A 15,984-nucleotide genomic window follows, 5' to 3' on the forward strand; every position below is an offset into this window, starting at 1 on the left:
ACATCCTCCTTTGTACCTTCTGGCGGTCGGTGGGCTTTTCGGGCTCTTCCTTCATCTCCTCCTGAGTCGCGCGAGACGCCACCGCCATCGGGACGGCTCTTCGTTCGAAGGCGCCTCCGTCCCGCTCTTCGTCGAAACTACGGCGCGAGGAGGATTCCTTCAGCACCCAAACGCCGCTTTCCGTCCGACCGACGACCCACAAGCTCACCCGGAAGGGCTTCCTCAAGCGCCGGCGAAACAAGATGGCGGCGCCCGAGCAAACTAGGCGGCCCAGTACAAAACGATCCACGGACTAGTACCGGTCCGGGGCCCGGGGGTTGAGGACCCCTGTTTTATAGTGTTCCCCACCCCACCCCGTTTAAAACCTTTCGCCCCGTGTCCAGCACTCTTTCCCTAAGCGTCCCAGGACAGGTGCGTTGCTACCTGTCGGCCAGTTTTTTCGGGGACAAAAGCGCCGGCGCACCTGGTTGTCTGGTGTCCCTGTAAAGTCCGCTCCCGCCCGGTCTTCTGCCTCCTCTAGGAAGTAGGGGGGACGCAACTTCCCCCAATAACCCCCCCCCCCGTCGAAGCATCACCGAGGTGGAAGTAGGGAGCAACCTCCCGCGACGACTTGGCGGCGATGAAGACGGAAAGCGGTCGGACGAGGAGAAAATGGCTCCTCGGGAGCCATTATTAAAAGCTCCCCCCCGTCTCCCCTAGCGGGAGGATCGATCCTGTAGGGAAACGATGACAAAATGGCTCCCATTTTGGGGCGCCAGAGTTTGAAGGCCCAACAAGCGCCGCGATTTGGCGCTTCCGAGACGCCTCGCACAACCCGGCCGCTCGTCCTCGTCTTCTCAACCAGACGGCCTTGCGGGGGATCCCCTCCAGCTGGCATCTTTTGGGGGGCGGGGAGGTCTCACCCACCCCCCAAATTCGGAGCCACGCGCCCCATGCGGCCAGATCCTATGCCCCTCCCCGCGCGCCGCCGCCCTTCCGCGCTTTCCGCTGGGGATATGCCAACGGCGGGGAGGGAAACGGTTTGGGCCTGGTTCTGCCGTCGGGGATTCGGGGTGCCGACGTCTACGGATCTTCAAGGGGGCCGCACCCCTGCGCCGGGGGGGTTTAACGGTTTTGGGGGGGGTCTGGGGGCGGCCCGACGAGCAGCGGGGTAACCATCGGAACGGCGTCGGCTCCAGAAAGACACGCCGGCGGGAAAGGCCCGACCCATCCGGAAGGACGATTTCTCGCCGGCGTCCAAAACCTTTCCGGTCCTCTCGCCCCGACAGCCATTTTTTGCCGGCTTGTTGCCAAAGGACAAAGAGAATCGGAGAGCCGGAAAGGGGGCCACTTAGAGGTCTTCTAATCCAACCCACCCCCCTGGGATGAAGCGGGGAAATCCTTCGGGGCCCGTTGGAGACCGACGGCGGTCAAAACTTTTCCGTCCGTCCAAACGAGCGAAAGGTAAGTCGGGGAATCGGAGAAGAGGGTGGGATTCTCCCGTCCGTCAGGATTATGAGTTGGAAGGGACCCTGGAGGTCATCTAGTCCAACCCCCCACCCTCAAATATTGGAAAGCTGCCCTCCTGTCTCCCCTGGTCCTTTTCTTCCTTAAAATCAGATTATGACTTGGAAGGGACCTTGTAGGTCATCTAGTCCAACCCCGCACCCTCAAATATTGGAAAGCTGCCCTCCTGTCTCCCTGGTTCTTTCGGTCCTTAAAATCAGATTATGACTTGGAAGGGACCCTGTAGGTCATCTAGTCCAACCCCTACCCTCAAATATTGGAAAGCTGCCCTCCTGTCTCCCCTGGTTCTTTTGGTCCTTAAAAATAGGTTATGAGTTGGAAGGGACACTGTAGGTCATCTAGTCCAACCCCGCACCCTCAAATATTGGAAGGCTGCTGTCCTGTCTCCCCTGGTTCTTTTGTTCCTTAAAATCAGATTATGAGTTGGAAGGACCTTGTAGGTCATCTAGTCGAACCCCGCACCCTCAAATATTGGAACGCTGCCCTCCTGCCTCCCCTGGTTCTTTTGGTCCTTAAAATCAGATTATGAGTTGGAAGGGACCTTGTAGGTCATCTAGTCCAACCCCCTATGCCCTCAAATATTGGAAAGTTGCCCTCCTGTCTCCCTGGTTCTTTTGGTCCTTAAAATCAGATTATGACTTGGAAGGGACCCTGTAGGTCATCTAGTCCAACCCCCTATGCCCTCAAATATTGGAAAGCTGCCCTCCTGTCTCCCCTGGTTCTTTTGTTCCTTAAAATCAGATTATGAGTTGGAACGGACCCTGTAGGTCATCTAGTCCAACCCCCTATGCCCTCAAATATTGGAAAGCTGCCCTCCTGTCTCCCCTGGTTCTTTTGTTCCTTAAAATCAGATTATGAGTTGGAAGGGACCCTGTAGGTCATCTAGTCCAACCCCCTATGCCCTCAAATATTGGAAAGCTGCCCTCCTGTCTCCCCTGGTTCTTTTGTTCCTTAAAATCAGATTATGAGTTGGAAGGGACCTTGTAGGTCATCTAGTCCAACCCCCTATGCCCTCAAATATTCGAAAGCTGCCCTCCTGTCTCCCCTGTTTCTTTTGGTCCTTAAAATCAGATTATGAGTTGGAAAGGTACCTTGTAGGTCATCTAGTCCAACCCCGCACCCTCAAATATTGGAAGACTGCTTTCCTGTCTCCCCTGGTCCTTTTGTTCCTTAAAATCAGATTATGAGTTGGAAGGGACCTTGTAGGTCATCTAGTCCAACCCCCTACCCTCAAATATTGGAAAGCTGCCCTCCTGTCTCCCTGGTTGTTTTGGTCCTTAAAATCAGATTATGAGTTGGAAGGGACCTTGTAGGTCATCTAGTCCAACCCCCTACCCTCAAATATTGGAAGGCTGCTTTCCTGTCTCCCCTGGTCCTTTTGTTCCTTAAAATCAGATGAACAGAGTTGGAAGGGACCTTGTAGGTCATCTAGTCCAACCCCGCACCCTCAAATATTGGAAAGCTGCCCTCCTGTCTCCCCTGGTTCTTTTGTTCCTTAAAATCAGATTATGAGTTGGAAGGGACCTTGTAGGTCATCTAGTCCAACCCCCGCCCTCAAATATTGGAAAGCTGCCCTCCTGACTCCCTGGTTCTTTTGGTCCTTAAAATCAGATTATGAGTTGGAAGGGACCTTGTAGGTCATCTAGTCCAACCCCCTATGCCCTCAAATATTGGAAGGCTGCCCTGCTGCCTCCCCTGGTTCTTTTGGTCCTTAAAATCAGATTATGAGTTGGAAGGGACCTTGTAGGTCATCTAGTCCAACCCCGCACCTCAAATATTGGAAAGCTGCCCTCCTGTCTCCCTGGTTCTTTTGGTCCTTAAAATCAGATTATGACTTGGAAGGGACCTTGTAGGTCATCTAGTCCAACCCCGCACCCTCAAATATTGGAAAGCTGCCCTCCTGTCTCCCCTGGTTCTTTTGGTCCTTAAAATCAGATTATGAGTTGGAAAGGTACCTTGTAGGTCATCTAGTCCAACCCCGCACCCTCAAATATTGGAAGACTGCTTTCCTGTCTCCCCTGGTCCTTTTGTTCCTTAAAATCAGATTATGAGTTGGAAGGGACCTTGTAGGTCATCTAGTCCAACCCCCTATGCCCTCAAATATTGGAAAGCTGCCCTCCTGTCTCCCCTGGTTCCTTTGGTCCTTAAAATCAGATTATGAGTTGGAAGGGACCTTGTAGGTCATCTAGTCCAACCCCGTACCCTCAAATATTGGAAAGCTGCCCTCCTGCCTCCCCTGGTCCTTTTGTTCCTTAAAATCAGATTATGACTTGGAAGGGACCTTGTAGGTCATCTAGTCCAACCCCGCACCCTCAAATATTGGAAAGCTGCCCTCCTGTCTCCCCTGGTTCTTTTGGTCCTTAAATCAGATTATGACTTGGAAGGGACCCTGTAGGTCATCTAGTCCAACCCCGCACCCTCAAATATTCGAAAGCTGCCCTCCTGCCTCCCCTGGTTCTTTTGGTCCTTAAAATCAGATTATGAGTTGGAAGGGACCCTGTAGGTCATCTAGTCCAACCCCCTATGCCCTCAAATATTGGAAAGCTGCCCTCCTGTCTCCCTGGTTCTTTTGTTCCTTAAAATCAGATTATGAGTTGGAAGGGACCCTGTAGGTCATCTAGTCCAACCCCCTATGCCCTCAAATATTGGAAAGCTGCCCTCCTGTCTCCCTGGTTCTTTTGTTCCTTAAAATCAGATTATGAGTTGGAAGGGACCTTGTAGGTCATCTAGTCCAACCCCCTATGCCCTCAAATATTGAAAGCTGCCCTCCTGTCTCCCTGGTTCTTTTGGTCCTTAAAATCAGATTATGAGTTGGAAAGGTACCTTGTAGGTCATCTAGTCCAACCCGCACCCTCAAATATTGGAAGACTGCTTTCCTGTCTCCCTGGTCCTTTTGTTCCTTAAAATCAGATTATGAGTTGGAAGGGACCTTGTAGGTCATCTAGTCCAACCCCGCACCCTCAAATATTGGAAAGCTGCCCTCCTGTCTCCCCTGGTTCCTTTGGTCCTTAAAATCAGATTATGAGTTGGAAGGGACCTTGTAGGTCATCTAGTCCAACCCCGTACCCTCAAATATTCGAAAGCTGCCCTCCTGTCTCCCCTGGTTGTTTTGGTCCTTAAAATCAGATTATGAGTTGGAAGGGACCTTGTAGGTCATCTAGTCCAACCCCCTACCCTCAAATATTGGAAGGCTGCTTTCCTGTCTAACCTGGTCCTTTTGTTCCTTAAAATCAGATGAACAGAGTTGGAAGGGACCTTGTAGGTCATCTAGTCCAACCCGCACCCTCAAATATTGGAAAGCTGCCCTCCTGTCTCCCCTGGTTCTTTTGTTCCTTAAAATCAGATTATGAGTTGGAAGGGACCTTGTAGGTCATCTAGTCCAACCCCCGCCCTCAAATATTGGAAAGCTGCCCTCCTGACTCCCCTGGTTCCTTTGGTCCTTAAAATCAGATTATGAGTTGGAAGGGACCTTGTAGGTCATCTAGTCCAACCCCCGCCCTCAAATATTGGAAGGCTGCCCTCCTGCCTCCCCTGGTTCTTTTGGTCCTTAAAATCAGATTATGAGTTGGAAGGGACCTTGTAGGTCATCTAGTCCAACCCCCTATGCCCTCAAATATTGGAAGGCTGCCCCTGCCTCCCCTGGTTCTTTGGTCCTTAAAATCAGATTATGAGTTGGAAGGGACCTTGTAGGTCATCTAGTCCAACCCCGCACCGTCAAATATTGGAAAGCTGCCCTCCTGTCTCCCTGGTTCCTTTGGTCCTTAAAATCAGATTATGAGTTGGAAGGGACCTTGTAGGTCATCTAGTCCAACCCCGTACCCTCAAATATTGGAAAGCTGCCCTCCTGTCTCCCTGGTTGTTTTGGTCCTTAAAATCAGATTATGAGTTGGAAGGGACCTTGTAGGTCATCTAGTCCAACCCCTACCCTCAAATATTGGAAGGCTGCTTTCCTGTCTAACCTGGTCCTTTTGTTCCTTAAAATCAGATGAACAGAGTTGGAAGGGACCTTGTAGGTCATCTAGTCCAACCCCGCACCCTCAAATATTGGAAAGCTGCCCTCCTGTCTCCCCTGGTTCTTTTGTTCCTTAAAATCAGATTATGAGTTGGAAGGGACCTTGTAGGTCATCTAGTCCAACCCCCGCCCTCAAATATTGGAAAGCTGCCCTCCTGACTCCCTGGTTCTTTTGGTCCTTAAAATCAGATTATGAGTTGGAAGGGACCTTGTAGGTCATCTAGTCCAACCCCCGCCCTCAAATATTGGAAGGCTGCCCTCCTGCCTCCCCTGGTTCTTTTGGTCCTTAAAATCAGATTATGAGTTGGAAGGGACCTTGTAGGTCATCTAGTCCAACCCCCTATGCCCTCAAATATTGGAAGGCTGCCCTGCTGCCTCCCCTGGTTCTTTTGGTCCTTAAAATCAGATTATGAGTTGGAAGGGACCTTGTAGGTCATCTAGTCCAACCCCGCACCGTCAAATATTGGAAAGCTGCCCTCCTGTCTCCCCTGGTTCTTTTGGTCCTTAAAATCAGATTATGACTTGGAAGGGACCCTGTAGGTCATCTAGTCCAACCCCTATGCCCTCAAATATTGGAAAGCTGCCCTCCTGTCTCCCCTGGTTCTTTTGTTCCTTAAAATCAGATTATGAGTTGGAAGGGACCTTGTAGGTCATCTAGTCCAACCCCGCACCCTCAAATATTGGAAAGCTGCCCTCCTGTCTCCCCTGGTTCTTTTGGTCCTTAAAATCAGATTATGAGTTGGAAGGGACCTTGTAGGTCATCTAGTCCAACCCCCTCTGTCCTCAAATATTGGAAGGCTGCTCTTCTGTCTCCCCTGGTCCTTTTGTTCCTTAAAATCAGATTATGAGTTGGAAGGGACCTTGTAGGTCATCTAGTCCAACCCCCTATGCCCTCAAATATTGGAAAGCTGCCCTCCTGTCTCCCCTGGTTCCTTTGGTCCTTAAAATCAGATTATGAGTTGGAAGGGACCTTGTAGGTCATCTAGTCCAACCCCGTACCCTCAAATATTGAAAAGCTGCCCTCCTGCCTCCCCTGGTCCTTTTATTCCTTAAAATCAGATTATGACTTGGAAGGGACCTTGTAGGTCATCTAGTCCAACCCGCACCCTCAAATATTGGAAAGCTGCCCTCCTGTCTCCCCTGGTTCTTTTGGTCCTTAAAATCAGATTATGACTTGGAAGGGACCCTGTAGGTCATCTAGTCCAACCCCGCACCCTCAAATATTGAAAGCTGCCCTCCTGCCTCCCCTGGTTCTTTTGGTCCTTAAAATCAGATTATGAGTTGGAAGGGACCTTGTAGGTCATCTAGTCCAACCCCCCACCCTCAAATATTGGAAGGCTGCTCTCCTGTCTCCCCTGGTCCTTTTGTTCCTTAAAATCAGATTATGAGTTGGAAGGGACCTTGTAGGTCATCTAGTCCAACCCCGCCCTCAAATATTGGAAAGCTGCCCTGCTGCCTCCCATGGTTCTTTTGTTCCTTAAAATCAGATTATGAGTTGGAAGGGACCTTGTAGGTCATCTAGTCCAACCCCGCACCCTCAAATATTGGAAAGCTGCCCTCCTGACTCCCCTGGTTCTTTTGGTCCTTGAAATCAGATTATGAGTTGGAAGGGACCTTGTAGGTCATCTAGTCCAACCCCCTATGCCCTCAAATATTGGAAGGCTGCTGTCCTGTCTCCCCTGGTCCTTTTGTTCCTTAAAATCAGATTATGAGTTGGAAGGCACCTTGTAGGTCATCTAGTCCAACCCCGCACCCTCAAATATTGGAAAGCTGCCCTCCTGTCTCCCCTGGTTCTTTTGTTCCTTAAAATCAGATTATGAGTTGGAAGGGACCTTGTGAGGTCATCTAGTCCAACCCCCGCCCTCAAATATTGGAAAGCTGCCCTCCTGACTCCCTGGTTCTTTTGGTCCTTAAAATCAGATTATGAGTTGGAAGGGACCTTGTAGGTCATCTAGTCCAACCCCCGCCCTCAAATATTGGAAGGCTGCCCTCCTGCCTCCCCTGGTTCTTTTGGTCCTTAAAATCAGATTATGAGTTGGAAGGGACCTTGTAGGTCATCTAGTCCAACCCCCCTATGCCCTCAAATATTGGAAGGCTGCCCTGCTGCCTCCCCTGGTTCTTTTGGTCCTTAAAATCAGATTATGAGTTGGAAGGGACCTTGTAGGTCATCTAGTCCAACCCCGCACCGTCAAATATTGGAAAGCTGCCCTCCTGTCTCCCTGGTTCTTTTGGTCCTTAAAATCAGATTATGACTTGGAAGGGACCCTGTAGGTCATCTAGTCCAACCCCCCTATGCCCTCAAATATTGGAAAGCTGCCCTCCTGTCTCCCCTGGTTCTTTTGTTCCTTAAAATCAGATTATGAGTTGGAAGGGACCTTGTAGGTCATCTAGTCCAACCCCGCACCCTCAAATATTGGAAAGCTGCCCTCCTGTCTCCCCTGGTTCTTTTGGTCCTTAAAATCAGATTATGAGTTGGAAGGGACCTTGTAGGTCATCTAGTCCAACCCCCTATGCCCTCAAATATTGGAAGGCTGCTGTCCTGTCTCCCCTGGTCCTTTTGTTCCTTAAAATCAGATTATGAGTTGGAAGGGACCTTGTAGGTCATCTAGTCCAACCCCCTATGCCCTCAAATATTGGAAAGCTGCCCTCCTGTCTCCCTGGTTCCTTTGGTCCTTAAAATCAGATTATGAGTTGGAAGGGACCTTGTAGGTCATCTAGTCCAACCCCGTGCCCTCAAATATTGAAAAGCTGCCCTCCTGCCTCCCTGGTCCTTTTATTCCTTAAAATCAGATTATGACTTGGAAGGGACCTTGTAGGTCATCTAGTCCAACCCGCACCCTCAAATATTGGAAAGCTGCCCTCCTGTCTCCCCTGGTTCTTTTGGTCCTTAAAATCAGATTATGACTTGGAAGGGACCCTGTAGGTCATCTAGTCCAACCCCGCACCCTCAAATATTCGAAAGCTGCCCTCCTGCCTCCCCTGGTTCTTTTGGTCCTTAAAATCAGATTATGAGTTGGAAGGGACCTTGTAGGTCATCTAGTCCAACCCCGCACCCTGAAATATTGGAAGGCTGCTCTCCTGTCTCCCCTGGTCCTTTTGTTCCTTAAAATCAGATTATGAGTTGGAAGGGACCTTGTAGGTCATCTAGTCCAACCCCCCACTCTCAAATATTGGAAAGCTGCCCTCCTGACTCCCTGGTTCTTTTGGTCCTTAAAATCAGATTATGAGTTGGAAGGGACCTTGTAGGTCATCTAGTCCAACCCCGCCTCAAATATTGGAAGGCTGCCCTCCTGCCTCCCCTGGTTCTTTTGTTCCTTAAAATCAGATTATGAGTTGGAAGGGACCTTGTAGGTCATCTAGTCCAACCCCCGCCCTCAAATATTGGAAAGCTGCCCTGCTGCCTCCCATGGTTCTTTTGTTCCTTAAAATCAGATTATGAGTTGGAAGGGACCTTGTAGGTCATCTAGTCCAACCCCGCACCCTCAAATATTGGAAAGCTGCCCTCCTGACTCCCTGGTTCTTTTGGTCCTTGAAATCAGATTATGAGTTGGAAGGGACCTTGTAGGTCATCTAGTCCAACCCCTATGCCCTCAAATATTGGAAGGCTGCTGTCCTGTCTCCCCTGGTCCTTTTGGTCCTTAAAATCAGATTATGAGTTGGAAAGGTACCTTGTAGGTCATCTAGTCCAACCCCCTATGCCCTCAAATATTGGAAGGCTGCTGTCCTGTCTCCCTGGTCCTTTGTTCCTTAAAATCAGATTATGAGTTGGAAGGGACCTTGTAGGTCATCTAGTCCAACCCCGCACCCTCAAATATTGGAAAGCTGCCCTCCTGTCTCCCTGGTTCTTTTGTTCCTTAAAATCAGATTATGAGTTGGAAGGGACCTTGTAGGTCATCTAGTCCAACCCCGCACCCTCAAATATTGGAAAGCTGCCTCCTGTCTCCCCTGGTTCTTTTGGTCCTTAAAATCAGATTATGAGTTGGAAAGGTACCTTGTAGGTCATCTAGTCCAACCCCCCACCCTCAAATATTGGAAGACTGTTCTCCTGTTTCCCCTGGTCCTTTTGTTCCTTAAAATCAGATTATGAGTTGGAAGGGACCTTGTAGGTCATCTAGTCCAACCCCGCACCCTCAAATATTGGAAAGCTGCCCTCCTGTCTCCCCTGGTTCTTTTGGTCCTTAAAATCAGATTATGAGTTGGAAGGGACCTTGTAGGTCATCTAGTCCAACCCCGCCTCAAAAATTTGAAAGCTGCCCTCCTGTCTCCCTGGTTCTTTTGGTCCTTAAAATCAGATTATGAGTTGGAAGGGACCTTGTAGGTCATCTAGTCCAACCCCCGCCCTCAAATATTGGAAGGCTGCCCTCCTGTCTCCCCTGGTTCTTTTGGTCCTTAAAATCAGATTATGAGTTGGAAGGGACCTTGTAGGTCATCTAGTCCAACCCCCTATGCCCTCAAATATTGGAAAGCTGCCCTCCTGTCTCCCCTGGTTCTTTCGGTCCTTAAAATCAGATTATGAGTTGGAAGGGACCCTGTAGGTCATCTAGTCCAACCCCCTTCTGCCCTCAACTATTGGAAAGCTGCCCTCCTGCCTCCCCTAGTCCTTTTGTTCCTTAAAATCAGATTATGAGTTGGAAGGGACCTTGTAGGTCATCTAGTCCAACCCCGCACCCTCAAATATTGGAAAGCTGTTCTCCTGCCTCCCCTGGTCCTTTTGTTCCTTAAAATCAGATTATGAGTTGGAAGGGACCTTGTAGGTCATCTAGTCCAACCCCCTACCCTCAAATATTGGAAAGCTGTTCTCCTGCCTCCCCTGGTCCTTTTGTTCCTTAAAATCAGATTATGAGTTGGAAGGGACCCTGTAGGTCATCTAGTCCAACCCCCTTCTGCCCTCAACTATTGGAAAGCTGCCCTCCTGCCTCCCCTAGTCCTTTTGTTCCTTAAAATCAGATTATGAGTTGGAAGGGACCTTGTAGGTCATCTAGTCCAACCCCTACCCTCAAATATTGGAAAGCTGTTCTCCTGCCTCCCTGGTCCTTTTGTTCCTTAAAATCAGATTATGAGTTGGAAGGGACCCTGTAGGTCATCTAGTCCAACCCCTTCTGCCCTCAACTATTGGAAAGCTGCCCTCCTGCCTCCCCTGGTCCTTTTGTTCCTTAAAATCAGATTATGAGTTGGAAGGGACCCTGTAGGTCATCTAGTCCAACCCCCTACCCTCAAATATTGGAAAGCTGCCCTCCTGTCTCCCCTGGTCCTTTTGTTCCTTAAAATCAGATTATGAGTTGGAAGGGACCTTGTAGGTCATCTAGTCCAACCCCCCACCCTCAAATATTGGAAAGCTGTTCTCCTGTCTCCCCTGGTCCTTTTGTTCCTTAAAATCAGATTATGAGTTGGAAGGGACCTTGTAGGTCATCTAGTCCAACCCCTACCCTCAAATATTGGAAAGCTGCCCTGCTGCCTCCCCTGGTCCTTTTGTTCCTTAAAATCAGATTATGAGTTGGAAGGGATCCTATAGGTCATCTAGTCCAACCGCGCACCCTCAAATATTGGAAAGCTGCCCTCCTGTCTCCCCTGGTTCTTTTGGTCCTTAAAATCAGATTATGAGTTGGAAGGGGCCTTGTAGGTCATCTAGTCCAACCCCCCGCCCTCAAATATTGGAAAGCTGCCCTCCTGTCTCCCCTGGTTCTTTTGGTCCTTAAAATCAGATTATGACTTGGAAGGGACCCTGTAGGTCATCTAGTCCAACCCCGCACCCTCAAATATTGGAAAGCTGCCCTGCTGCCTCCCCTGGTCCTTCTCTTCCTTAAAATCAGATGAAAGTCAGATGAACAGATTGAAAGGGACCTTGGAGGTCATCTAGTCTAACCCCCCGCCCTCAAATATTGGAAGGCTGCTCTCCTGTCTGAGAGAGAAAAAGAGAGAGAAAAAAGAGAGAGAGAAAGAGAAAAAGGAGAGAGAAAAAGAGAGAGAAAAAAGAGATAGAAAAAGAGAGAGAGAGAAAGAGAAAAGAGAGAGAGAGAGAAAGAGAAAGAAAGAGAGGAGAGAGAAAAAAGAGTAAGAGAGAAAAAGAGAGAGAGAAAAGAGAAAGAAAGACAGAAAGAGAGAAAGAGAGAAAAAAGAGACAGAGAAAGAGAGAAAAAGAGAGAAAAAGCGAAAGAGAGAAAAAGCGAAAGAGAGAAAAAAGAGAAAGAAAGAGAGAAAAAGAGAAAGAAAGAGAGATAAAGAGAGAGAGAAAAAGAGAGAAAAAGCGAAAGAGAGAAAAAGCGAAAGAAAGAGAGATAAAGAGAAAGAGCGAGAAAAAGATAAAGAGAAAGAGAGAAAAAGAGAAAGAGAGAAAAAGAGAAAGAAAGAGAGATAAAGAGAAAGAGAGAAAAGAGAAAGAGAGAAAAAGAGAAAGAAAGAGAAAAAAGAGAAAAAGAGATAGAAAGAGAGAAAAGAGAGAAAAAGAGAAAGAGAGAGAAAAGAGAGAGAGAAAAAGAGAGAAAAAGAGAAAGAAAGAGAGATAAAGAGAAAGAGCGAGAAAAGATAAAGAGAAAGAGAGAAAAAGAGAAAGAGAGAAAAAGAGAAAGAAAAGAGATAAAGAGAAAGAGAGAAAAAGAGAAAGAGAGAAAAAAAGAGAAAGAAAGAGAAAAAAAGAGAAAAAGAGATAGAAAGAGAGAAAAGAGAGATAAAAGAGAAAGAGAGAGAAAAGAGAGAGAGAAAAAGAGAAAGAGAGAGAGAGAGAAAGAGAGAGAAAGAGAGAGAAAAATGAGAGAAAGAGAAAGAAAGAGAAAAAGAGGGAGATAAAGCAAAAACGAGAGAAAGAGAGAAAGAGGAAGAGAGATAGAAAGAGAGAGAAAAAAGACAGAGAAAGAAAGAGAAAAAGAGAGAAAAAGAGAGCAAAAAGAGAGAAAAAGAGAGAGAGAAAGAAAGAGAAAGAGAGAAACAAGAGAGAAAAAAAGAGATAAAGAGAGAGAGAAAGAGAGAAGAAAAAGAGAGAGAAAGAAAAAGAGAAAAAGAGAGAGAGAGAAAAGTGAGAGAGAAAGAGAGAGAGAAAATGAGAAAGAAAGAGAGAAAAAGAGAGATAAAGAGAGAAGAAAAAGAGAAAGAGAAAAAGAGAGAGAGAGAGAAAAAAGAGAGAGAAAGAGAGAGAGAAAGAGAGAGAGAGAAAGAGAGAGAAGAAAAAGAGAAAGAGAAAAAGAGAGAGAGAAAGAGAGAGAGAGAAAGAGAGAGAAGAAAAAGAGAAAGAGAAAAAGAGAGAGAGAAAGAGAGAAAAAGAGAGAGAAAGAGAGAGAGAAAGAGAGAGAGAGAGAAAGAGATAGAAAATGAGAAAGAGAGAGAAAAGAGAAAAAGAGAGGGTGAAAGAAAGAAAGAGAATAAAAGAGAGATAAAGAAAAAGAGAGATAGAGAAAAAAAGAGAGAAAGAAAGAGAAAGAGAGAAACAAGAGAGAAAAAGAGAGATAAAGAGAAAGAGAGAGAGAGAGAGAAGAAAAAGAGAAAGAGAAAAAGAGGGAGAGAAAGAGAGCGAAAAAGAGAGAGAGAGAAAGAGATAGAGAAAATGAGAAAGAAAGAGAGAAAAAGAGAGAAAAAGTGAGAGAGAAAGAAAGAAAGAGAATAAAAGAGAGAGAAAGAGAAAGAGAGAGAAAAAAAGAGAAAGAAAAAGAGAGAAACGAGAGATAAAAAGAGAGATAAAGAGAAAGAGAGAGAGAAAGAGAGAGAAGAAAGAGAGAAAGAGAAAGAGAAAAAGAGAGAGAAAGAGAGACAGAAAGAGAAAGAGAGAGAAAAAAAAAGAGAAAGGAAGAAACCAAATCCCGCTTTCAAACATCCCCTCAGCGGCTCCCTGACGGGGCAACCTCAGTAGCGCGCATGCGCTCAAGGACCCCGCCCCCTCTCTAAGGCCAGGCGAAACACCCGCCCTCCGCTTTCTGCGCAGGCGCACCGAGGACCCACCCTCCCCGCCTTTGACCGTTAGGCTAACGGGCGCGCGAGGGCCCGGAGGCGTCGTCGTCGTCGGAGGCGGAGAAGAAAAAAAAAAAAAAACTTCCTAATGAGCATGCGCCGCTTAGCCGGCGCATGCGCGACGGCCTCCGGTGGAGGCTGAAGGCGGGGCGGCCCGGATGGCGGCGGGCGGCGGCGGCGGCGGGAGCTCCGCGCCGGGCTCGCGAAAGCCCAGCTCCCCGCGGGACTCGGAGTCGGAGGGCTGGTCCGTCGGGTGCGGGAGCTGGGCAGCTCGGAGCCGGCCAGCCGGCTGTGCTTCGAGTGCGGCCAGCGCGGCGTCACCTACGTGGACATCACCATCGGCAGCTTCGTCTGCACCGCCTGCTCGGGGCGCTGTGAGTCTCCTCGGGGGGAGAGGGAGGGGAGGGGAGGGGGAGGAGGGGGGATCGGGGGAGGGGAGGCACGCCTGGCACCTGGGGGGTCTGGGGGGAGGGGGTTCCCCTTTTATGGGAGAGGGAGATTTGCCCCCTCCTCCCTTGAAAGGGGGAGAGGAGGGAGGGGGAGTGAGGGAGGGGGATCGGGGGAGGGGGGCACACCTGGCACCTGTGGGGTCTGGGGGAGGGGGCTTCCCTTGGATGGGAGGGGAGAGGGGAGACCTGCCCCCTCCTCCCTTGAAAGGGGGAGAGGAGGGGGAGGGGGATCAGGGGAGGGAGGCACACCTGGCACCTGCGGGTCTCGGGGGAGGGGGCTTCCCCTTGGATGGGTGGGGGAGAGGGAGACCTGCCCCCTCCTCCCTTGAAAGGGGGAGGGGGAGGGGAGGGAGGGGGGATCAGGGGAGGGGAGGCACACCTGGCACCTGCGGGGTCTGGGGGAGGGGGTTCCCTTTGATGGGAGGGGGAGAGGGAGACTGCCCCCTCCTCCCTTGAAAGGGGGAGGGGGGGGAGGGAGGGGGATCAGGGGAGGGGAGGCACACCTGGCACCTGTGGGGTCTGGGGGGGGAGATCCAAACCTCCCCCTCCCTCCTCTTGGAAGGGGGCTTCCCCTTTGGATGGGAGGGGGAGAGGGGAGACCTGCCCCCTCCTCCCTTGAAAGGGGGGAGAGGGGAGGGGAGGAGGGGGGATCAGGGGGAGGGGAGGCACACCTGGCACCTGTGGGGTCTGGTGGGAGATCCAAACCTCCCCCCTCCCTCCTCTTGGAAGGGGGCTTCCCTTTGGATGGGAGGGGGGAGAGGGAGACCTGCCCCCTCCTCCCTTGAAAGGGGGGAGAGGGGAGGGGGAGGAGGGGGGATCAGGGGGGGGGGGAGGCACACCTGGCACCTGTGGGGTCTGGTGGGGGGAGATCCAAACCTCCCTCCCTCCTCTTGGAAGGGGGCTTCCCCTTGGATGGGAGGGGAGAGGGGAGACCTGCCCCCTCCTCCCTTGAAAGGGGGGAGAGGGGGAGGGGGAGGAGGGGATCAGGGGGAGGGAGGCACACCTGGCACCTGTGGGGTCTGGGTGGGGAGATCAAACCTCCCCCTCCCTCCTCTTGGAAGGGGGCTTCCCTTTGGATGGGAGGGGGAGAGGGGAGACCTGCCCCCTCCTCCCTTGAAAGGGGAGGGGAGGGAGGGAGGGGGGATCAGGGGGAGGGAGGCACACCTGGCACCTGCGGGGTCTGGTGGGGGGAGATCCAAACCTCCCTCCCTCCCTCCTCTTGGAAGGGGGCTTCCCTTTGGATGGGAGGGGAGAGGGGAGACCTGCCCCCTCCTCCCTTGAAAGGCGGGGAGGGGAGGGAGGGGGATCAGGGGGAGGGGCGGCACACCTGGCACCTGCGGGGTCTGGAGGGAGGGGGTTCCGCTTTGCATGGGGGGAGAGGGGAGACCTGCCCCCCTCCTCCCTTGAAAGGGGGAGAGGGGGAGGGGGGATCAGGGGGAGGGGTGGCACACCTGGCACCTGCAGGGTCTGGGGGGAGGGGGAGATCCAAACCTCCCTCCCTCCTCTCTTGGAAGGGGGCTTCCCTTGCATGGGGGGAGAGGGAGACCTGCCCCCTCCCTTGAAGTGGGGGGAAGCACACCTGGCACCTGTGGGGTCTGGAGGGAGGGGGAGAGGGGGAGAGCCAATCCTCCCTCCCTCCCTCCTCTCTTGAAAGGGGGATTCCCTTGGATGGGAGGGGGAGAGGGGGGACACCTGCCCCCTCCTCGAAGGGGGATCACACCTGGCACCTGTGGGGTCTGGAGTAGGAGGGGAAGAGGGGGAGAGCCAAACCTCCCTCCCTCCTCCTCCCTTGGAAGGGGGCTTCCTTTGGATGGGAGGGGGAGAGGGGGAGACCTGCCCCCTCCTCCCTTGAAAGGGGGAGAGGAGGGAGGGGGGAGGGGATCAGGGGGGGGTGGCACACCTGGCACCTGCGGGATCTGGGGGAGGGGGCTTCCCCTTTATGGGAGAGGGAGACTTGCCCCCTCCCTTGAAAGGGGGAGAGAGGGGAGGGGGATCGGGGGAGGGGCGGCACACCTGGCACCTGCGGGGTCTGGGGGGAAGGGGGCTTCCCCTTTGGATGGGTGCGTGGGGAGAGGGGAGACC

The 15,984-nt window shown here is 51.2% G+C and overlaps 1 long non-coding RNA gene across 1 annotated transcript in view; it reads right to left on the reverse strand.

The window, feature by feature from the left end:
• LOC148123703 (uncharacterized) overlaps window positions 1–15,984 on the reverse strand; it is a 58,628-nt gene that overhangs the window by 6,759 nt on the left and 35,885 nt on the right. The window lies entirely within an intron of this gene.

This window comes from Pseudonaja textilis, unplaced genomic scaffold (genome assembly GCF_049901715.1).
Source record: "Pseudonaja textilis isolate UNSWEBS1 unplaced genomic scaffold, rPseTex1.2 PTEXSCF23, whole genome shotgun sequence".
NCBI lineage: Eukaryota > Metazoa > Chordata > Lepidosauria > Squamata > Elapidae > Pseudonaja > Pseudonaja textilis.